General features: G+C 41.9%; 1 protein-coding gene across 2 annotated transcripts in view; it reads left to right on the forward strand.

Moving 5' to 3' along the window:
- The window catches only part of LOC126416788 (YLP motif-containing protein 1), a 661,447-nt gene that overhangs the window by 32,793 nt on the left and 604,161 nt on the right, over nucleotides 1–24,493 (forward strand). The gene's annotated exons all lie outside the window — the stretch shown is intronic.

The following is a 24,493-nucleotide window of genomic DNA, read 5'->3' on the forward strand; positions in this document are numbered from 1 at the left end:
TTCCCCCTATAAATGACTTCATTTTGTTTCGATGTTCAACGCAGTTATTGTGCAGCATTAGATGTAGTAAACCATTGCACGTAATTTCGAAGAGTATGCAGGGGTAAAAAAAAAGTCCATAGCGTATACTTTCCGTATGGTCGATTTTAGTTGCCACTAGAAATATAAAAAATTACATTCAAACGAATAAAATTCATGAAGTAAGACACTTTGATATTGTTTTTAAATAAAGAAAATATTAAGCACCAATCAAGGTTTGATCTCACAACCTTTCACTTAGCAGCCATACACTTTAACCATTACACTAACACAGCTCATCACTCAATATAACTCCCAGAGGACTTTAAAATATCACGCAAAATAGCGACAAACACTGTTGGTATGATTATGAATTACGTTTCGTCGAAGTACAATAGGAAATAAACAATTACCGCTGTTCTTTATTGCGAAAAAGCGGTTAGTGAGAGTGATACAAACACCTTTCCTTGCTATCGTCTGAATTAGAAGGCTTATTGCGAATTGCAGGGCGAGTTGGAATTCCAAAACCACATATCAGTGACGCAAATGCTCTTAACAGAAGAAGGTCCTGCCGAATCTATACTGCCAGAACTATGGACCAATTGAAAAAAGAACCATATGGCCGGATGAGTCTTGTTACACACTCCAACTTCTGTTCGAATTTTCGTTCCATGACTGAAGCAGGGAGGGGGTTGGATGATGAAGTCATCAACTATGTCACGGTATTCCATGGGTCTCATGGTTATTCTGGAACGTCGCATCACTGCCAAGGATTGCCTGATCATCTGGCTGATCAGGTCCAACCCATTCTACAATATTTGTTCTCCACTGGTGACGCTCCGTTCCAGGATGGCAAGCTCCCTGTTCATACAGCTCGCTTCGTCCAGGACTGGATTTGTGGACACGAGGATGAATTGTCGCATCTTCTCTGGCCACGACAGTTGCCAGATCTCAGTGTTATTGAGTCTTTCTGGTCTACTTCGGAGAGAAGGGCCATATAGGATCTGTATTATCCATTCTGAGACGACTTGAAGTTGGTTTGAAGGCCAACGGTTTTCCTCACTATATTAGGCAAGGTTTCAGAGGGCTACCAGCAATGCAGCTGGCACGATGACTGTGCGCAGGGAATTAAAAAGAATGGAGTGCAATGGACGAGCACCTGGTAAGCCACAAATTTCTGAGCTCAGTGCTAAGCGACGCTTGAGGTGCTCTGAAGAGTGACGCCAGTGGACAGTGGGTGCCTGAAAGCGAATGACTTGGAGTGCTGTATCACGCTATACTCTGTGGTAATCCGATGGAAGGATTTGGGCTTGGCGAATACCTGGACGGTCGCAGGTTCGAATCCTGCCTCGGGCATGGATGTGTGTGATGCCCTTAGGTTAGTTAGGTTTAAGTAATTCTAAGTTCTATGAGACTGATGACCTCAGCAGTTAAGTCTCATAGTGCTCAGAGCCATTTGAACCATTTTGAATACCTGGATAATGTTATTTGCCGTCGTGTGTAGTGTCGACAATGAAGTACGGAGAAGGCGGTGCACGCTTTGGGTGTTTTTCCCGTTGCTAGGTTGTGGTCCCTTTACAGCGCTTAATAGAACTCAAAGCGTGGAAGGGTATGAACACATTTTTGAGCATTTGCTATTGTGTACAGAAGAGGAAAAGTTCAGAGACAGCATGACAAAGCACTCTGTCGTACAGCAACATCTGTGAGAAAATTGTTTGTGTACAGTCTGGCCTACACAGAATCTCGGTATGTCACTGATGCACGATATTTGGAGAAGGGTGTAAGTACTGGGTTTGCTTTCAAATAAGTAACTACCACTATCCATATGTACTACGCACTCCATATGAAACATATTACCATGTTATCACGGAGGTGTGAGGCTGTTGCATCGGTTTAACTGTTTCAATGGATAGTGAATTGTAAGCGCTGAGATTGTTAGATTTGTATTATGTAGGTATGTTCTTTTTGTAAAAGAAAGGTGAGGTATTTCTCAGAAAACTCTATGCTCTCAACGAAGACTCTGACACCATTACACTGTCGTATTTCTAGCGTGGTAATCACAGGAATGCGAAAATGGAGATTAGGAAACGTACAGGGGTATATTTGTAGACGCTCACTAGATATCGATGAATTGTAGATGTTATGTTTCTGAATTTCTTTGGGTAATCGTCGTATACACTGCATGTTTTGTGAATATGTTCCTGCACGTTAATGTGTTTTCTTTCTCGTTGTGGTAACTCTCTACCTTCTCAGTGATGGATAGGGGACTAGGCAGCCTTCTAACTTAAGGAACAGTGCTGTGGGAACATCATGGGATTTCAAGAGAATTAGCGGAGGTCTATGGCTTGGCGGGAGACATCTCTTACTCAAAATCAGGTGGATGCAAGTGCTATATATCAAAGATTGGAAGATTCGTGAGATTACGTCGGTTAAGCGATACTGGGACAAATGTGGAGATGTGGTGCAAAATGGTTCAAATGGCTCTGAGCACTATGGGACTTAACAGCTGAGGTCATCAGTCCTCTAGAACTTAGAACTACTTAAACCTAACTAATCTAAGGACATCACACACATCCATGCCCAGTTGAGATGTGGCCTCTATACCGCTTCCCCTACGTGTTATGGGCAAACATGTTTCAGCATCTCACATACGTCTCGCCAAGTGAGTGCAGTGAGAAAATTAGACACTAATACGAAGATTTTTACTGACATGAGAGACAATCAGCAGCAGAAGTTCCGTCTTTTGTTTTTCGATAAAGAGACAACATTATGCTGTGAGGTTTGTGTGCCTATAAATGAAAGGACTGTCGTCCTAATAGTTAGAATAAATTTACATCTACCTCTATATGTGTACATCACAAGCTATCGGACGATGTGTAGCAGAGGGTATCGCGTACCATTACTAATCATTTCCTTTCTTATTCCACTCTCAAAAAGAGCGAGGGAAAAAAGACTATCTATATACGCTATTTTGTCGAAAGTCGACATGTTGAGAAACGTGGCTGTTGTACTTAAGGTTTATAATTTATATAAAGAACAGCTACCAGCCACATGTATGGTTTAAAAAGGTTTATTATCTTCAGACCATGACCGGTTTCGGATTTTTCTTTGCAAATCCATCTTCAGATGGCAGATTACAAGCATTCTTAGTTGGACCTAGTTTTGTTTGTGTTATTCGTTTGCTGCGCTGGGAAAGGAAAGAAATATTTTTGTTGTCATATCGGTAATGGTATTTTTACGAAAGATTTACTTCTTTTACAAGATCTAATTGCTCATGAGATGGTTTTTATAAACATTAGTAAACTTGCAGGTTAGTGTACTTACGAGCTGTGTAGTTCTGCCTGACAAAATATTCGTGCGTTTATGTTTTCGAACTCAAACTTAATACACTTTTCAATATGCACTATGTGAGTGCTATTCCAGTCAATGGACGTCACTTACAACCTCATCATCTTAATTACACACGCAGCACACACGAATAACGTTTACAAAACGTGGCCCAGCTTCACATTACAAACGAGAACAATATTTGCAAAGAGCTTATAGTCATAACGATGTTAACGTACAGATGCTGTATAGTCGATATGGGTACAGTAAAATATCTCTTTGCTATTGTATGAAATTAATCTAAAACGGAATAAATAAAATTACATACAAATAAGATTACAAACATTATATGTAGTACAGAATTACTGTGTGTTACTAATTAGTTGTTACAATAGTAGGAGATAAATTCTAATATATGACATAAAATGCAATGCACATGTTTTCATTATGCAATTTTTTTCAATGACATATAAGCAGTTTTTGGGGCCTGTATACTAAATGTTTTTGATGGAATATTAGGCTTAAGTTACTTTAAAAAAGTGAAAGCTTCTTCAAAGTTATTTAGGAAGGGGGTGTTAACTGACTCTGTCTGTTCATTCAAAATGAGATCAGTGAACCTATTTTTATGTGTATGAATCTCAATCTCCTATAGGAGATTCAATGTGAAACCTTTGTCTTTGAGGTGTAATATCTGCAGATTGTTTTCTATATTCTCAACTGTATGATTGTTTTCTGCAAGATGGGTGGCAAAAGCAGATTTGCTTAGGTTTTTCAGACGTAGGGCATCAAGGTGTTCCTTGAATCTTGTTTCAAAAGCTCTACCTGTTTGGCCAATGTAGAATTTAGGACAACAGATTTCTGTACACACCGGTACCTCTAATACCCAGTAGCTTACACACACGTCTAAGGCGTTCAGCCTGACCAGGTTGCCTCCAAACACGTGTCCGACGATTGTCTGGTTGAAGGCATATGCGACACTCATCGGTGAAGAGAACGTGATGCCAATCCTGAGCGGTCCATTCGGCGTGTTGTTGGGCCCATCTGTACCGCGCTGTATGGTGTAGTGGTCGCAAAGATGGACCTCGTCATGGACGTCGGAAGTGACGTTGCGCATCATGCAGCCTATTGAGTCGTAACACGACGTCCTCTGGCTGCACGAAAAGCATAATTCAACATGGTGTCGTTGCTGTCAGTATTTCTCCGAGCCATAATCCGTAGGTAGCGGTCTTCCGCTACAGTATTAGCCCTTGGGCGGCCTGAGCGAGCATGTCATCGACAGTTCGTGTCTCTCTGTATCTCCTCCATGTCTGAACAAAATCACTTTAGTTCACTCCGAGGCGACTGGACACTTCCTTGTTGAGAGCCCTTCCTGGCACAAAGTAACAATGCGGACGCGATCGAACCACGGTATTGACCGTCTAGGTATGGTTGAACTACAGACAACACGAGCCGTGTACTTCCTTCCTGGTGGAATGACTGGAACTGATCGGCTGTCTGACCCCCTCCGTCTAATGGGCGCTGCTCATGCATGGTTGTTTACATCTTTGGGAGGGTTTAGTGACTTCTCTGAACAGTCAAAGGGACTGCGTCTCTGATACAGTGTCCACAGTCAGTCTATCTTCAGGAGTTCTGGGAACCAGGGTGATGCAAAACTTTTTTTGATGTGTGTATATGGTATTGCTGTTTAATGGGCGTACACGGGCTCTATAGGAAAAGTGTGGATCCATTAGCTAGCTGGAGGTGTTAAACCATCGAGGCGGACCAGGCGAGCTCTAATAGAAGACAATAAATTACTTTTGTTTCAGCGTAAATATAAAGTGTGATGTGTGTGTGTGTGTGTGTGTGTGTGTGTGTGTGTGTGTGTGTGTGTGTGTGTGTGTGTGTGTGGTGTGCCAGTGAACTTCCGCCCTCACACTTCCACCTAACCCAGATTCTTTAAAGACTTGAACTGCCACATACAGAATAGCTTACAACGTCCGATTACTTTACGAGCGAGATAATCCATACATATTATAAAACTGAATATGTCTCTTTATATATATATATATACCAAGGGGGTGGGGTTCAAAAATAAGTGTAGTAGCCCGAGGTGCGTGAATTTCCAGACTTTAATTGAGAATAAGAGCACTTAGCGACTTGCAACAAACTTTACACATAATTTCAAATCTTCTCGAAATTTTTTCTCGCTTACAACACCTACAAAACGATGAAAGGAAAAATGTTTAACGGTTACTTCTTTTCTGCTGTTCTTCAAGTAAAGTACCGCATGAGGCATGACCTTATAATTTCTTACTTCTTTACTAATAACTACATTCGCGAGACATTTAACAGACTGTATGCATACATACCACTGAATGTAAGTGAAAAATTGTATGATGGTGAGACACACAGTTCAGGAAATATGAAGTCAACGTTAAGCGAAAGGCCAGACGCTGTGTGGTAGGGGCGTAGATGCAGAGCTACGTATAAATGAATACCTTGGCAACGCCTGATTTCTCCACTAGTACCTTATAAATGAAAACGTCGTTATTGATGCTGACATTTTCCACATTAATAACAGGCATTTTTAAAGTGAGAAACTATTTTCCTTTCTGTATTTTGTCTCGCTGTAAACGACGAAAAGTGTATGAAACGTGTAAATTAAGTTCGAAGTTTGTTGGAAGTCGCTAGCTGTACTCTTCATCAAACAGTTTAAGAAAATTTGTTACAGCGCTTTTTTATGTAGTTGTCATCAATAACTCTGGCATTAGTATTGCAGCCTAGATTTCTGCGGTTTTTATTACAGTTATGTCCTCTGCCCGGAGAAAGAATTGGTAAGGATCAGCTTGTTTTATTTTGTGTTTCACATCAGCGACCCTTTTACACCCCATCAAGAATAAGATCTGTAACACGTGAATGTGTTTGCTAATTGATTAACGCTCTATTGGGTTGTATAAAATGAACGATTGAATTGATTTCTGGCTTCTGAGTGCGACACGTGTACCAAGTTGTCATCAAATAAAATCCTCAGTTCATTCTATTGGTCGCTTTCAGCAAATCATCGGTAAATTATGCTTTGCATTTGATCATTTTTACCGTACTTCTGTTTCATGTATGATAATGCAGGTTGAACTCGCACGTCTCAGCAACGCCGGTCACAACGTGGGCCTTGATAAGTTTCCGTTTCTCTCTAAACGACTGGCCAATCGATAAATTCTGATTTTACTGAGCGGAACAAATGCCTATGTATGTATTTATGTTTATGTTTGTCAAACTTTGCCAGTTTTATTAAATCTTTTGATGGGCTGGGTCAGCAACTGGTCTCCACCTACAACGAAAATTTTGCACCCTTCCAACATTGTTTCAAGTATTCAGCGCAAGCTTTTGCATTCTGCATTTTAAGTATGATTCAAACCAGCTCTGTGTAAAGCCATCAGTTTCATAAAACTTCAGTTGTCCTAAGAGAGTAACGTGATCTACACAATCAAACGCGTTGGAAAGATAACAAAAAATACCAAATGGCGATATTTTATTATTTTAGGTTATATTATTTTACGAGTGGAAATACAAACTGAAGTCTCAGTCAGCAGCCCTTCTGGAATCCAAACTGAGATATGCTAAGTACATTGTATCCACATGAAGTGTGCGTCTACTCTTCAGTATATTAAATTTTCGAATATTTTGGAAAAAAAAGAAGTCGGTAAGGAAATCGTACGATAACTGATTAAGCTGCAAGAAGAGTTATTAATAAAGAAGCAATAAATTAAAACGTCCTATCTGATGCTGAAGTTCTACTGCAGGCATGGACAACCGTTGGCGATCCGCGCGCCTGATTCTCATACTCACTCAAGCTAGCGGGCCGGGTCGTCACGTGAGGCGACAGCAGCGCTGCTAGCTCATAAAGTGAGGAGTATAGTAAGCGTGACGTTAATGTTTATGGGGTAATGCACCGATAGTAATGGCATCACTTTCCCGACACGATACCCAAGAAATTGTGCCTCAAAACACACGTTTCTGAGAGTACATTCATTTGATGTTCAGCCCATCTTCAGATGTTTATATTTATTTGCGTGTTGTGAACGTTGTTTCTTTACTTAACATGTTTTACAATAACTGTCTTAATTTCCATTACAAAACTCTACCACGCCGTTAGTACAGAAACAGTGTTCACGACACGTAAGTAAGCGTAAATATCTGTAGATGGGATGCCAAGCTACATGAAATATCATGAAAAAATAAATGCCTATAAAAGCAAATGGTTGCAGCTAATTTATTACAAATTATCTTAATTATCAACGGTTGCAGTGTTCTAACACGCCCCTAATGGACACGAATTGTTTGGTAATGTTAACATAGTAACAGTCGCCGGCCGATGTGGCCGAGCGGTTCCAGGCGATTCAGTCTTGAAAAGCGCGACCGCTACGGTCACAGGTTCGAATCCTGCCTCGGGCATGGATGTGTGTGATGTCCTTAGGTTAGTTAGGTTTAAGTAGTTCTAAGTTATAGGGGACTGATGACCTCAGATGTTAAGTCCCATAGTGTTCAGAGCCATTTGAACAATTTTTTTGAGTAACGGTGGACAAGCAATTATGAGTATCTTCGCGATTTTTGGCCTTAGGCGGGTCATAAGAGTGTTGGAAATTTGGTGTGTTAATATTCAGAAACAGTATTAGCAAGCATTTTTTAAATACCGGGTGATCAAAAAGTCAGTATAAATTTGAAAAGTGATCAAAAAGTCAGTATAAATTTGAAAACTGAATAAACCACGGAATAATGTAGATAGATAGGTACAAATTGACACACATGCTTGGAATGACATGGGGGTTTCATTAGAACCAAAAAACTACAAAAGTTCAAAAAATGTCCAACAGATGGCGCTTCATCTGATCAGAATAGCAATAGTTAGCATTACAAAGCAAGACAAAGCAAAGATGATGTTCTTTACAGAAAATGCTCAATATGTCCACCATGTCCGGAGTTATGATGAGGCACTGGCGTCGGATGTTGTCTTTCAGCATCCCTAGAGACGTCGGTCGATCACGATACACTTGCGACTTCAGGTAACCCCAAAGCCAATAATCGCACGGACTGAGGTGCGGGGACCTAGGAAGCCTAGCATGGCGAAAGTGGCGGCTGAGCACCCGATCATCACCAAACGACGCGCGCAAGAGATCTTTCACGCGTCTAGCAATATGAGGTGGAGCGCCATCCAGCATAAACATCGTACGTACCAGCAGGTGTTTATCAGCCAGGCTGGGGATGATGCGATTCTGTAACGTATCGGCGTACCTCTCACCCGTCACGGTAGCAGTTACAAAACCAGAATCACGCATTTCCTCGAAGAAAAAATGCCCGATAACGGTAAATGTCGTAAATCCAATCCATACCGTGACTTTCTCGTCATGGAATGGAGTTTCCACGACATTTCTAGGATTTTCGGTAGCCCAAATTCTGCAGTTGTGGACGTTGACAGACCATCGTAGCGTAAAATGATCTTCGTCGGCCCACAACACGTTACTCAACCAATCGTCATCTTCCGCCATCTTTTGAAACGCCCACACCGCAAATGCCCTCCGCTTCACTAAATCGCCAGGTAACAGTTCATGATGCCGATGGATTTTGTACGGATAGTATCGGAGGGTACGCCGAAGTGCCAACCAAACAGTAGTGTATGGAATGCCGGTGCGACGTGCTACTGCACGAGCGCTGACTTCCCCGTGCATAGACGAACCCGCTACAGTCTCCATTTCTTCCTGAACTGTCTCACAAGGGGAGGCCGCCAATTGTGAAATTCAGATTCGATTCATACTGCGCATAATAAAAGCTCATGGCCAGAGGTGTAATGTGGCAAAGCACCAAGATGCACTTCTCAGCCGTTGTCGAGAAAATCGACAATTAAAAGAAACCGTTGCGCTGAAATACTCTCTACGATTAACAGTTTTCTACAGCGTCGTGGCGCAGCGGTAAGCGCTCGGGTTCGTAATCCGAAGGTCGCCGGATCGAATCTCGCGCCATGCATTTTTTTATTGTTAGTTTTTTGTAATTCAAATATATATATATATATATATATATATATATATATATATATATATATATATATATATATAAACTATTAATGAATTGCTTATGCATGTTGGTGAAGGCGGATCGCTCTCCAATTGTACAGCCTCCATTTTTCCGTTTTTTTAACAGGGTGTACCAAAACTCTCCCGTCCGCACTGATTTTCGACGATGTTATAAGTTGCGCTAGGGACCGCATCTACTTTCTTTCGAAGTTAGCAGGCAACTACGCTGTTATGCGGCGGCTCGTTTCGGCCCATTCAACATCTGTCCTTCAAGTGTAACGAGCGAGTAACGGAGTTTATATTTCATACCTGCCACAGCGAATTTGTGTTCGTGGGGTCTCATTTCTAATTCGAACGTTTGACTTACGTTATACGTATTCGTTTCGGAATATCGTTTCTACGTCTTCCGTTAACTATACGTGGTTAACATTATGAAGACAATAACATTTGTGAAATACAACTTTGTTTGCGGAAAACATAATGATGTTCGAAGTCGCCAGTTTTTCCACGACAAACGACTTTCAACAACTTATTATATGCATAATTGTTGCAACTGATTGCCAGGAAAAATTTTCCACGACGCTGTGGAAAATTATTAATCGTTGAGAGTATTTCACCGCAACTGTTTCTTTTAACTGTCGATTTTCTCGACAACGGCTGAGAAGTGCATCTTGGTGCTTTGCCACATTACACATCTGGCCATGAGCTTTTATTATGCGCAGTATGAATCGAATCTGAATTTCACAATTGGCGGCCTCCCCTTGTCAGCAGCGTTACGCCTTGTGCCCGGTCGGCCAGTACGGGGTCTATCGTCTAGACAACCCGTGCTTCGAACTTCGAAATCATTCTCGCCACAGCTGCATTTGTCAACGGACCCGTTCGAATCCCCTTCCTATGGCGATAGAGTCGTAACGCTGAACTAGCACATTCCCCATTCTGATAATACAGCTTCACTAAAAGCGCCTTCTCAGGTAACGTCAACATGCTGCGAATGCTGGCGCATCCGAGTCTCTCTCTCATTACAGCTCCTTTTATACAAGATTGTCACGCGCAGTCACTGACGTTTTGCTGTCCAGCGCTATCTGTCGGTCATTTTGTGAACTTTGTTTTTTTTTTCTTTTTCTAGTAAAACCCCATGTCATTCCAAGCATATGTGTCAATTTTTACCTCTCTATCTGCGTTATTCCGTGGGTTATTAAGTTTTCAAATTTATACTGACTTTTTGATCACCCGGTATTTTGTCCAAAAATATTTTTGATTGATCGCGCGGGCATGATTTGTTTCTGTAACAGGAAGTAAATTAGCCATAATTTTTTTCTTAATTGTAAAAAGTTAAAAATTATAAATCGATGAAACTTGACATATATTTGTACGCAATTCAAAGTAGAAAAATGAGAACAACAGAATGGTGAATATGCTAAGATGTGTCACCGGTGGAAAATAACGCGAGCGCCTTGTGGTCTTTCTTTCTTTCAGGGGCCGAAAAGATTGGAAATCTGTGGTAAGGTCTTACGGGACCAAACTGCTGAGATCATCAGTCCCTAAGCTTACACACTACTTAATCTGACTTCAACTAACTTACGCGGAGGACAACACACACATCCATGCCCAAGGGAGGAGTCGAACCTCCGACTGGGGGAGCCGTGCGAACCGTGACAAGGCGCATGAGGGGCCGAATTGAAAATAATCGCGTGCCGCGCCTCGCCTCGCCTGCGGGCCGCGGGTTGCCCGCCCGTGTTCCACTGCATAAACAGTGGAAAGGTAGTAAGCGAGAGTTTAGTTTCCTTCCGCCATTTTGTGGGAGATGACAGCGAGGAAAAGTTTGGAAAGGTTTGCAAGTCGCTGAGTGCTCTCGTTCTCAGATACCAGAGGAATAACGCTTGGCTAATTTACGCTACCTCAATACATATACACGGTTTCTAACTTCGATACATGAGTTACTGTATTTAACTTTTAACATAAGATTATTCTTCTCAATATGCCGATTATGATAATACTTAGAATTTTTAAATTTGGTCAGTAACTATACGAAATACTGAAAATGTTTTATTGCCCTTGGAAATCGTTAGATAGGCAACCTGGAACTGGAATTGGATGACCGTTTTAGCCGTTTGGTAGTGTAGATGGGCAGTAACGGTTTTAACTCCATCTCGACGGTTAAATGCAGGATAGCGACCCCGCAATTAGACAGATAGTATATATGTAGCAGCGCTCAGAATTAATTCGGGAGAGCATAAGGGAACAATGGACAGGAATGGGGGAAACAAATACAGTAGAAAAAGAATGGGTAGCTCTGAGGGATGAAGTAGTGAAGGCAGCAGAGGATCAAGTAGGTAAAAAGATGAGGGCTACTAGAAATCCTTGGGTAACAGAAGAAATATTGAATTTAATTGATGAAAGGAGAAAATATAAAAATGCAGTAGATGAAGCACGCAGAAAGGAATACAAACGTCTCAAAAATGAGATCGACAGGAAGTGCAAAATGGCTAAGCAGGGATGGCTAGAGGACAAATGTAAGGATGTAGAGGCTTATCTCACTAGGGGTAAGATAGATACTGCCTACAGGAAAATTAGAGAGACCTTTGGAGAAAAGAGAGCCACTTGTATGAATATCAAGAGCTCAGATGGAAACCCAGTTCTAAGCAAAGAAGGGGAAGCAGGAAGGTGGAAGGTGTATATAGAGGATCTATACAAGGGCGATGTACTTGAGGACAATATTATGGAAATGGAAGAGGATGTAATGAAGATGAAATGGGAGATATGATACTGCTTGAAGAGTTTGACAGAGCACTGAAAGACCTGAGTCCATTAGAACTACTAACAGCCTTGGGAGAGCCAGTCCTGACAAAACTCTACCATCTAGTCAGCAAGATGAATGAGACAGGTGAAATTCCCTCAGACTTCAAGAAGCAGGTGTTCACAGATGTGAAAATTACCAAACTATCAGTTTAATAAGTCACAGCTGCAAAATACTAACGCGAATTCTTTACAGACGAATGGAAAAACTGGTAGAAGCCAACCTCGGGGAAAATCAGTTTGGATTCCGTAGAAATGTTGGAAAACGTGAGGCAATACTGACCCTACGACTTATCTTAGAAGAAATATTAAGGAAAGGCAAACCTATGTTTCTAGCATTTGAAGACTTAGAGAAAGCTTTTGAAAATGTTGACTGGAATACTCTCAAGTTCTGAAGGTGGTACGGGTAAAATACAGGGAACGAAAGGCTATTTACAATTTGTACAGAAACCAGATGACAGTTACAAGAGTCGAGGGGCATGAAAGGGAAGCAGTGGTTGGGAAGGGAGTGAGACAGGGTTGTAGCCTATCCCCGATGTTATTCAATCTGTGTATTGAGCAAGCAGTAAAGGAAACAAAAGAAAAATTCGGAGTAGGAATTAAAATCCATGGAGAAGAAATAAAAACTTTGAGGTTCGCCGATGACATTGTAATTCTGTCAGAGACAGCAAAGGACTTGGAAGAGCAGTTGAACGGAATGGACAGTGTCTTGAAGGGAGGCTATAAGATGAACATCAACAAAAGCAAAACGAGGATAATGGAATGTAGTCAAATTAAGTCGGGTGATGCTGAGGGAATTAGATTAGGAAATGAGACACTTAAAGTAGTAAAGGGGTTTTGCTATTTGGGGAGCAAAATAACTGATGATGGTCGAAGTAGAGAGGACATAAAATGTAGACTGGCAATGGCAAGGAAAGCGTTTCTGAAGAAGAAAAATTTGTTAACATCTAGTGTTGATTTAAGTGTCAGGAAGACGTTTCTGAAAGTATTTGTATGGAGTGTAGCCATGTATCGAAGTGAAACATGGACGATAAATAGTTTGGACGAGAAGAGAATAGAAGCTTTCGAAATGTGATGCTACAAAAGAATGTTGAAGATCAGGTGGGTGGATCACGTAACTAATGAGGAGGTATTGAATAGGATTGGGGAGAAGAGAAGTTTGTGGCACAACTTGACTAGAAGAAGGGATCGGTTGGTAGGACTTGTTCTGAAGCATCAAAGGATCACAAATTTAGCATTGGAGGGCAGTGTGGAGGGTAAAAATCGTAGAGGGAGACCAAGAGATGAATACACTAAGCAGATTCGGAAGGATGTAGGTTGCAGTAGGTACTGGGAGATGAAGGAGCTTGCACAGGATAGAGTAGCATGGAGAGCTGCATCAAACCAGTCTCAGGGCTGAAGACCACAACAACACCAATAAACGTTTCTGAATAAAACTGCGGAGCAATACGAAGCATGATTCTCACGCGTCGCTCGTTGTTAAAGCCGTGCTCAAACGAAACGAGGCAGCTAACGTTGTCGTCTGAGCGGACAGGACGTCCGCCCTCACGAGAAACAGCGCCTGCGGCACACGGGACGAGTTGGGTAACGTGATTTGCGCTCTCAGCGCTCTCCAGTGGCCGTTGTCGGCTTTATTTGATTCGCGAACGACACGGTTTCTTTAAGAAAATGCAAGTGCGTAACATAGCTGCGTTAACTATGTTAGAGGTTTTCGAGGAAGAGTGGAGAAAATGCGAAGATTCTGGTCTCGTCTATGGCTTCAACTTACTGGTAGAGTAATACTACATAGTACTGTACAACGAACTGAGATAAACACTAGCAGAAACTATTCGTTAACTCAATTGAATTTCCATCCAGCTCTCGGTATTAAATTGAATGTTGCTAAGGTATAGCGACTGATGTCACTTTGCGCATGCATAATATCACATAGATTTCAGGATCGACATTCGTTTCTTAATTTGATTCGATTGGAAGAGGGGGCATTTTTCGAAGCTGCTCATCATCACTGAAAAAGATCTTTACTGGAAAGATACAAACTTCAGACAGTCCATAAACACAGAGATATATGGATATATATTTTACAAAAAGTTACATAATTACAAAAACTTCCAATGTGTAACGTATGTTTACTTTGACATAGACGGGTGGTCACATTAAGATTTCTGGCTACTGAGGAAACAATCCAGTCATAGGCCATTATTTATAATAAATAAGATCGACGTTAGAGAAAATATTTCCGTTAAATGAACGGAGAAACCCAGAATCTTTTAGGAAAGGAAAGATGAAAGAAGACTGGATGGAGTAGACGCGAACCTGTTGCTTCTCACTTCGTAACTCTAGAGATCACGACGCTATTAACCACACTACAGCTTCACCATAGCTGTCATGCTTCCATATCGCACACACTGTCTAAAGAAGGTATCTACAAATGGCATTATTTGATATTTAATTGAAAATTATAACAAAAAGACGCGTCGCTTTTGAAAGATCATCACTATGCCATAGGACTTAAATAGTACACTTTCGTAGCACCCAAGTTATGGTACTAAAAACATTAACTATAGGAAGCCTTTATCTACTAGAATATAGGTAGTATCCTTCATTTTTTTACAAAACATAGTAGCTAAAAGTAAGCGTTTTTGAGAGATCCTCAATTTGCTGATGTTTTGAAACAGCTTATATTCGTACCACGTACTGTACTAGAAATAAAACACAGCAGTGATGTTTAACACCAACAGTATTGCGGCTTCTATATTCTGCATCTCCTGGCCGCTTTCCTTTCCACGAGGAAAAGATCTTTCATGCCAAATTCTTTCACTAAACGCTCCGCACGTAGTGGAATGTGGAATTCCACGCCGTGAGGTCTCTAGCTCCTCGTCCATGTGGGTTTTCACGTCCCGTATCAGGGCGGCTTCAGATTGAGTGTAGTCTGATAATGCTGCGAATTGGACTTCACCCAACGTTATAAAGACTCCGAGGCAGGGGTGAGAGGGCACGTCTCAATGTGTGAACAAGGTGGTGTTATCGAGAGAGGTGGCTTTAAATCGATACGGTGACTGGGTGACAAAAAGGCGGTTCGCTTTCAACGTAGACAAGACGAAGGTAATCATTATTACAAAGAGGGTGGTACCGGCAGCTGTGTTGCCCAGCATCGACAGGGTAACAGCCGTAAACTGGACAATATCTGTCCAACACTGTGATGTCTGGCTGGTCAGGCGCTAAAGACCAACACATAAAAGACGTAAGTGGCAGGGTCGTTTGACGTCTCAGGGACCTAACTCCAGTGCTCAACCCACACTCTGCGCTGCCCACTCTCGCCTGTCTTGTTATCTACAAGTGCCTAAACGAGCACTCATCATGTATGTAGCAGTTGCTTGGGACAATGCTGCCGAGACCAACATCCGACGGCTGCGACTCCGGAACGGGTTGTACACTCTCCTCTGGACTACACGTCACGAGAACTGCACTTGCGGGCTGATGAACCGCGACTGAAGGAACTACATAGAGAAAGTGCAAGTAAATTCTAGCAACAGATTACTAGCTCTGCGAAAACGCATATCAGAAACCTGGCCAACAACGGCGAGTACCGGCTCGCTCTACGTGGGCCACACTATCTTCAGGACTAAACTGCTGCGATAGTTAAAAAAATCAATAGACTAAAATAATTATTTAAATATAGAACTTTTTAACGTAACACGGTTTTAAAACAGAATAAAAACTAAAATAATTATGCCTAGCCCCACACAGATGCCTACACACATACCGATAGCCCTGAAAATTTGTGCTTGTGAATTTTTAATATGTATGAAAATACTTCTGACATTTAAAACCAGGAACGAGGGGCGCACGCAGTAGATAACTGATGCATGAGTAGTTAACATAAGTCACCCATAATTTGTTGCACTCCAAATGATATGAATGGTAACTGTACTCTACACTTCCTGCTATTGTCTTGCATGTACTCCACCTTTTTCGTTTTAAATTTTACAAGTATTGTCACGTCTATTAAAAATTCGCAAGCTGAATATTCAGGACTATCCGTATGTGGTTAGGAATCTTTATGGGGCTATGAAAAATTAATTTATGGTTTTTAGTTCGTTTTAAAAACGTGTTATATTTAATTTTTGTGTTTGCATAATTTTCTGCATTTTAGTCTTCAATCTGTACAGTTTCTCAATCTATTTCAAATACATTGGAGAGATTATTCAACAGAAACATTTGATAAATTTTAGGTTTATTCCAGTTTATCTTGACCTGAGTGCTTCCTATATGTTTCCCGCGAAAAGGCAGTGAAAATGAAAATCAGAGGCAATCGATTTCACTCGGAAATTTACCCACAGTCGTTCTTACAGCGAAACATTCGCGGCTGGCGCAATGGCACACGAAAATGGGGAAATAGCAGTGGCACAGAGAATACCCTGCGTCACACACCAGACAGGGAAGCGCATAACTACTGCACTGTCATCCATTTCCCATCTATGATGGAAGCTTAAAATCTGCAGCTCTCCGGAAAGCTGGGTTAAAATCAGTCTCAATATTTGCATCAAGCACACAGACATACTGACTGCTAAACGAAGTACCCTCCGCTACACAGTAGACAAGAAAACGAGTTAGCATTGCATTGTCAACCAGTTATTAGTTACATTGTAACTTTCAGGTATCTAGTTTATCGGGAAAGTAGTTTGAAATCAGTTGTAAAATTTGTTACAAACAGACAAACAGGCAGAAAAACGAGGTATTCTCTGCTGCACACTCGACACGAAAGCGACTTAATGTTGCACTGTCATCCAGTTCTGAACAGTGATGAAAGTTTCAGGTCTCTACCTCACCTGGCAGTTAGTGTTAAATAAATTGCAACATTTGTGCCGAACAAAGAGACAAAGTGATCCAATAAAAACGCGTTAAAATGAAATATAACAAAACCGCTACTTAGGTGAAAGCAATTGATTCCACTAACTTTGCTACAAGTAATGGCAGCCATACGTAACGACTAAACATAAAACCATGGAAGAAATATGAAAGCAAACTCAAGTGTTAAAACTGCATCTTATACTGGAAGTTAAGGGTTCCCAGGTCTGAAGACCACAACAGAAAACGCATAGCAAACGTATAGCGCTTCGAGCAGTCTGCACATCTAACTATGTGATAAATTGTCTACAGGAGACATTACTGCCCTGTCGCATGCCGTTTAATCTACAGCTGTTGCTTCAAAACGAACGACTGGGAGGGAACTCAGCACTCGGTGGTGTGGCTGTGATCACACCCACAAGACGTTAGTGTCTGCTTTTGGAAACGAGACGCGCTACGCGTCCTTCAGAGTAGCTCTCCCCACCTTTTATCAGACCTTGATTCACTTATTCATCGATCAAAAGTATTTTCAGTAGCGGGCATCGAATCCAGGTTCCGTGCGAAGTCAGTTTTAACAGTTAAAATTATTTTTCGATGTTGATTTCATAGCTCTGAAGCCAATGTACTGTGCGGGGTGGTTTTTGTATTACATCCAAAGAGCGACGGAAAAAAATAGCCGCCGGCGCATGGAAGAGCAATGACAAATATGTCGTTTTGGTACGATTTGTTAAAATAAAAGGGGCGGAAAAGAGCATGTCGAGATGAACTGAACACCAAGTCGACCATTACTTGGCAAAATATCACTATGGAATTGTGTAAGTGGATTTCAGCTAATGTAATACACTGCGCAACAGAATTAAAAGATAACTTTTTCGAAACCCCGTTATTGTTTCTCATTACGATGGCTAAGTTTGAAATTTGGCTCAAAGGTGCCTCCACCCTGCGACGTCACCCTCGGGTTCGACGGCGCTTCAAATAACAAGGCGTCAACACATGTGGAAAAAACTCCAGAGCTCAGAAGATGTGGCGTGTAATGATATCACATTGGGCCCATATTTCACCACAATTCTGCTCAACGCAACCGTGGACTTGTCGCACAATGGGAACGTCGTCACAGCCCCTATTACAGATTTTTCACCCCATTCTTCCTAGGAACCTGCGATGGAGGTCAGAACGGCGACGCTCTTCGTTGAAATAACACGATTTTCGTACAAGTGCCCGAGAAAAACATTTCAGGCACACTGCCTCTGAAAACCGCCACGAAAGGTGTCAGGGAATTGCATCAAGTGTCAGTGAAACCACTCCTTTTCCTTGGGACGTCAATTTCAACACATTTCGCTGTCGAAAACGATAGTTTGCAGTGCGATGAGCAGCAGAAAGATGTTTCTGACAATCTTTGATACTGCTGACATCTCATTGACGCTTCAACTCTTCCATAAGGACATCGTGGGCTGTTAACACCTTTGAACGTGATATTATCCATTTCGAGTGCAGTACGACCACAATTTCCACCACACAGGGTGGAACCATCAGGGGCCGTTCAAAACCATTCTACGAAATTTGAACGTCATCCGAAGCAACAAAAGGTTGTTACACTTTTTCGGGGTTCCTGTTTCATGCCATCCTGTGACGTGATCATAAAGAGGCGAGGGGGGCGACATTGACACATGCGTAATAAAAGAGCAAATGGTTCCTCTAAGCGCCACCCCCCTCCCCCCCGGTTCGGGAAAAGCCTCGGTGGACTTGTCTACATTTATTGACAAATTTAAAAATTTATCTTTACTGAGAAAAGCAGCGAAGCAGCCCTAGGCTCTTGCAGTTGGGCAACCATTTGGCACACCTCTGATGCCAGTTGTCTGCCTGCAGGCGCCTGGGACTAACTCGTAGTTGTTGTCTGCAAAGGCACAATTTTAAGATTCACAATAATTGTGGACAGATACGATGGTGGTCGTGGTGAACCGGGGATCTTAGAGGTGCCTTTTGCCGTTTTATTCACGTGTTTGTTAATGTCGCTCCCTAAATGATCACGCAACAGGAGGGGGTGAAACAGGGACACCGAAAAAGCATAAGCTTCGGATCGTGTTCAGATTTCGTTGAACGCTTTTGAACGGTCCCTAGTGGTTCCAACCTGTACACCAGATCAAATATGGAGGACGCATTGCTGTCCAAATGGGTGCTGTCACGTTCAATGGGCTGCTAGATTTCTTAGAGAAGGGTTGAAGCGTCAGGGAAGTGTCAGCAGTATCAAAAATCTTCAAGAACGTTCTCCTGTTGCTCATCGCATTGCAAACTGTCGTTTTCGACAGCGAGATGTATGGGAATCAACATCCCAAGGGATTCAGTGGTTTCATTTGCATCCCCAATGTAACTGACTGAGGCCTCTTCGGGTCGCTTCTGAACGGCGGTGTGTCCGAAATCTTTTCTTCGGTCCCTCATAAGAACACTGCTTGATTTCATCCGTACTTGTCGCCGTTTTGACCTCTGTTCCAGAGGCGTGAAAAAAAGGAGTGAAATGTGAGTAACAGGGGCTTTGACGTCCTTCCCGATGGCGTGACACGTCCTTGGTGGCGTTGGCAGAATTGTCGTGAAATTTGGTGCCAGTAGGACATCATTTACCAACAGTACACATCACATGAAATTTTGAGCTCTGTCCTTTTTTCTCGCTTGTTGTAAGGAGCGTAAACGTTGGACGATTGAGCAGTGGAAAAACGTTGTGCGGACGAATCACTGTACACATTGTGGCGATCCGATGGCAGGGTGTGGGTATGGCGAATGCCCGGTGAACGTCATCTGCCAGCGTGTGTGTAGTGTCAACAGTAAAACTCGGAGGCGGGGATGTTATGGTGTGGTCATGTTTTTCATGGAGGGGGCTTGCACCCCTTGTTGTTTCACGTGGCACTATCACAGGACAGGCCTACACTGACGTTTTAAGCACCTTCTTGCTTGCCACTGTTCAAGAGCAATTCGGGGATGGCGATTGCATTTTACAACACGATCGAGCATCTTTTCGTAATTCACATCCTGTGGCGGAGTGGTTACACGACAATAACATCCCTGTAATAGACTGACCTGCATGGAGTCGTGACCTGAATCCTATAGAACACCTTTGGGACTTCATGCCAGGCTTCAAAGACCGACATCGATATCTCTCCTCAGTGCAGCACTCCGTGAAGAATGGGCTGCCATTCCCCAAGAAACCTTCCAGCACCTGATTGAACGTATGCGGGCGACAGTGAAAGCTGTCGTCATGGCTAAGGGTGGGCAAACACCATAGTGAATTCCAGCATTACCGACGGAGGGCGCCACGAACTTGTAAGTCATTTTCAGCCAGGTGTCCCCATACTTTTGATCACATAGTGTACATCGATATTTCATTAGAAAGTATTCTTCTCAAATTTGTTATGGACCTTCCTCTGAATATAATTTCTGGTGCAAATCACGCTTTGCATTGTTTCCTGTCTCTTCTGATAAATGCCCACAGTATGGTTCCTGTCCGCTCCATGTTTATTGACGTGCACCCTGAGAAAACGTACTAAATTATCATTAATGTGAACTCATTTTAATAGTATAACGAAGCGGCGTCAAAGTAGATGTAATCTCGCGACTCATCTCACGTCAAAATTCAATTTTATAGTCGAACGAACGGCTTGTAGAATACGTAGATAGATCGAGTTAAGTGATGCTGAAGACATACTGTTCCCGCATATGTCAGACACGCCATCTATTGGATGCATGAAATGTAGAAGTAAGAAGCTGGCGTCTTACGTATACTGCCGTCTCTACCCGAGCCGTACATGAATTGTAAGAGAATAAATTGTAGGAAAAAGAAAGTAACAGAGTGTGCGAGGGAGAAGACGTGCGATTAAGGGAGAACGTTTATAAAAACCACGAACTATTTGAAAAAGAACAAATTCCAATTTTGAAGATACGGCTATGAAACCTTTTACCATGCTTCACATGTAATTAACACATTTACGTGTAAGTTCCTTGGATTATACATGTTTAACTTTTTTTATGGAATTCACAAGTTTTATTTTTAAAAAATAACATGCATGTTTTTCTCAGAAACTGTTAAAGAGATTTCTACAAAATTTTCTGTCTTTAATTTCTCTGCATGTAGTACTCCTCTATCATGAGATTTTTTGAATATATAGGAGAATTTTAATAATTTTTTGGCTATAAGTCTGTTAGTATAGTATAAAATTCATGGAAAATTCAAAGCACTTTTCCCTATAACTTACCTTGCACGCAGAATTTCAAAATTCGCTCTTCAGACACCATTTATTGGTTTTTTAGAAATAAGTGTAAAGTAAATGATTTTCAGGAAATGCAATTCAAAGTCTAACCCAACGTTCTTTATTATGTCACCTCTTCGGAAGGCCCTGATTTGTACTCAAGCTTCTGGTGTAAGGCTTCTCTTATGGTGTCTAGTTTTCTGCCTTCTTTTCTTTACCAAGTCTTCAACTGACTTTTCACCTGCAATTATGTGCTCTAAATCTGTTTTTCTGAAGATGTCTTGAGTGAAATTTCGTATCTTGAAGCTTTTGGTACATTAAACGTCCCTACGCTTCCATCATTAAATACAACAACTGCATCATATGTTGCAATTCTGAAAACTGTAGCAGATGAAAATGCGATTTAGGGCATTATTTCCATATGAGCAAATTTAGACACACGAAGATAGGGAACAGTCAAGGATGATCTATAAAGCCGAAAAGTAGATTCACAGCCATCTAGATTCATCCCGTGCAAGATTGCTTGAAGGTAATCCACGGAATCATTGTTCACCGAGCTAGTATTGAAGTGTTGCTTCAAAAAGTGGACGTGGTAGGAACGTCGCGTCGCCCATTTAATTATTTTTCCGACACGTCGGATGCGATTTCATCATTGAAAGCTATTCATGAGTTGCATTAATAAATGAATAAAAAATTGAAATTTTATATTTTTGGTCAATTTCATGAACATCCCCACTTAATGAGACGCTTTCGTTAATTTAAGTCCGCTGAGGGTGACGAATTGAAGGAAAATCAAAACTATCGCCTCATCTCGAGCGGGCGCCAAGTGCGTGCGTGGAACACACCTGCGAGTAACGAAACGTTTTGGACAGTAAAAGAATAAAGCTAATTCGAATTACGTGGATATTCATTATTGAGTAACGAATTCAAACAAATAATCGCTACTACCTGTGTCTGGGACTTGGTCATCAGGCATTCACTACGGACATGGTACTTCCAGTTTAAATCCCACGTAACCAATTCGGACTTTCTTTAATACATGAATTTTCGCATACGATGACAGTGGAGCCGTACCATTTACTAGCGACATACGAAAATTTAGGCCGGACCGGGACTCGAATCCGGACTTGCCGCTTCACGCGAATGGCCTCCGTAACAACTTCGGCTATTCGAGCACACTTCCAACATCGACCAAATAACCCTTATGTCACCCTGTGTCCACATCCTACGCTCGCCTGTCCCGCGTTGGAAGACAGTTAAAAAAACACCACGAAGGATTTATCCGAATGCGACGAAAGTAGGTAGATGTGATTTACATGTAATGACATACAAGTGGTTGCGGTTGCAGAAAATTGGATGTTTTATTCTAGAGATAGAGCTTCAGAAATTGAGCAAGTCAGTAACGCTTTGGTCCAGCTCTGTCCTTACGCAAGCAGTTATTCGTCACAGCATTGATTGATAGAGTTCTTGGACGTTATCTTCTGCAGGACATAGTTCCAAATTCTGTCCAACTGGCGCGTTAGGTCGTCAAATTTCCGAGCTGACTGGAGGGTCCCGCCCACAATACTCCAGAAGTTCTCAATTGGGGAGAGAGCCGGCGACCTTGCTGGCCGAGGTACGATTTGGCAATCACGAATACAAGCAGTAGATACTCTCGCCTTGTCCGGGCGGACATTATCTTGATGAAATGTAAGCCCAGAATGGCTTGATACGAAGGGCAACAAACCAGGACAACACAGCGGTACGTCGACATGTTCTACGTCACGTTCCGTTGTCACGGATGACAAAGTGGCACTGCTAGGAAAGGAAATGACATTCCGGACCATCACTTCTGGTTGTCGGGTCGTATGGATGGGCGAAAGTCGGGTTGGTATCGCACCGCTGGCTGGGGTCCCTCCATACACATCTTAATTGGTCATCGGGGCTCATTTCGAATCGAAATTCATCACTGAAGAAAATTCCGCTCCAGTCAATGAGATACCAGGGCGAAGTCTTTCGTAATGAAATCGAGGTGATCAATAATGATATTTCAGATGCTACCGAAATTAATTTTATAATTTTCTTAACAACTTCATCGCCGCGCGGGATTAGCCGAGCGGTCTAAGGCGCTGCAGTCATGGACTGTGCGGCTGGTCCCGGCGGAGGTTCGAGTCCTCCCTCGGGCATGGATGTGTGTGTTTGTCCTTAAGATGATTTAGGTTAAGTAGTGTGTAAGCTTTAGGGACTCATAACCTTAGCATTTAAGTCCCATAGGATTTCACACACATTTGAACATTTAACAACTTTCTCTTTGAAAGTTTATATGTGGTCCAGCAGAACGCAAAGTCGTCAGCGGTGATATTTTTCGTTTCACAGATGAAACAGTTTCACATCTCTTACGGTGTTTTATTTCGGTAATTTATCTCCTAATATTTTAATGATTTCACAACAGAAAAAAGTATCTCAAACATCTATAAACTTCGAGAATATTCATATATCTTTTCAGTGCAAATATGTTTGTCTTCTGGCTTTTTCCGCAGGTTGAAGTAAAAAATATTTATGTTGGAAATTACGTGTAATATTAGTTTCTTTCTTTACGCAACAACAAGCAAGCTTTTTCTTTTGGAAAATCCTCCATCAGATTGTAAGCAAACAATAGAGATGCCTAATACTTCTTTTTGGAATTTTGACTAATATTGGATATGATCACTACTTGGAAATACTGTAAAGTAGACGAGATGACCTTGAGCCGCCTAGTTTCGTGTTGACCGCTATAGTTACAGCCGAACTTACAGTTTATTGTGGCCTTTCAATCGCGATGGAACTTCACATTAATAAATCATGACCAGAAGTGAAAGCAGCGATAATGACCATAAAGTCGTAGCATCAACCCAGAATCGAATCCTGGACTTCAGATTCATTGTCTGGCACCTACCCACTTAACCAGCGAGCCATACTACACTTCCTAAATTTAATTCGTAAAAGAATCTTTACTATATAGTTTCTTATAATAACGCATGCAATGGTAGCTGCATATAACTGAAACATTACTTTGGAATAAAAATCAGTATGGTGTAAGTGTGTGAAAAACGCGCACTCATTCGCCTCACCAGCGGACTTGAACTGCCCTTCTTGATGACACGCGCCTACGTTTTGACCTATCGGCAGTACACTCCACTTGCCTGCGTCGCTAGTAGCCTGCCACAAAGGCGCAACTTTACAAGCCTTTTGTCAGTGGCTCTTGTG

This window comes from Schistocerca serialis, chromosome 8 (assembly GCF_023864345.2).
Source record: "Schistocerca serialis cubense isolate TAMUIC-IGC-003099 chromosome 8, iqSchSeri2.2, whole genome shotgun sequence".
NCBI lineage: Eukaryota > Metazoa > Arthropoda > Insecta > Orthoptera > Acrididae > Schistocerca > Schistocerca serialis.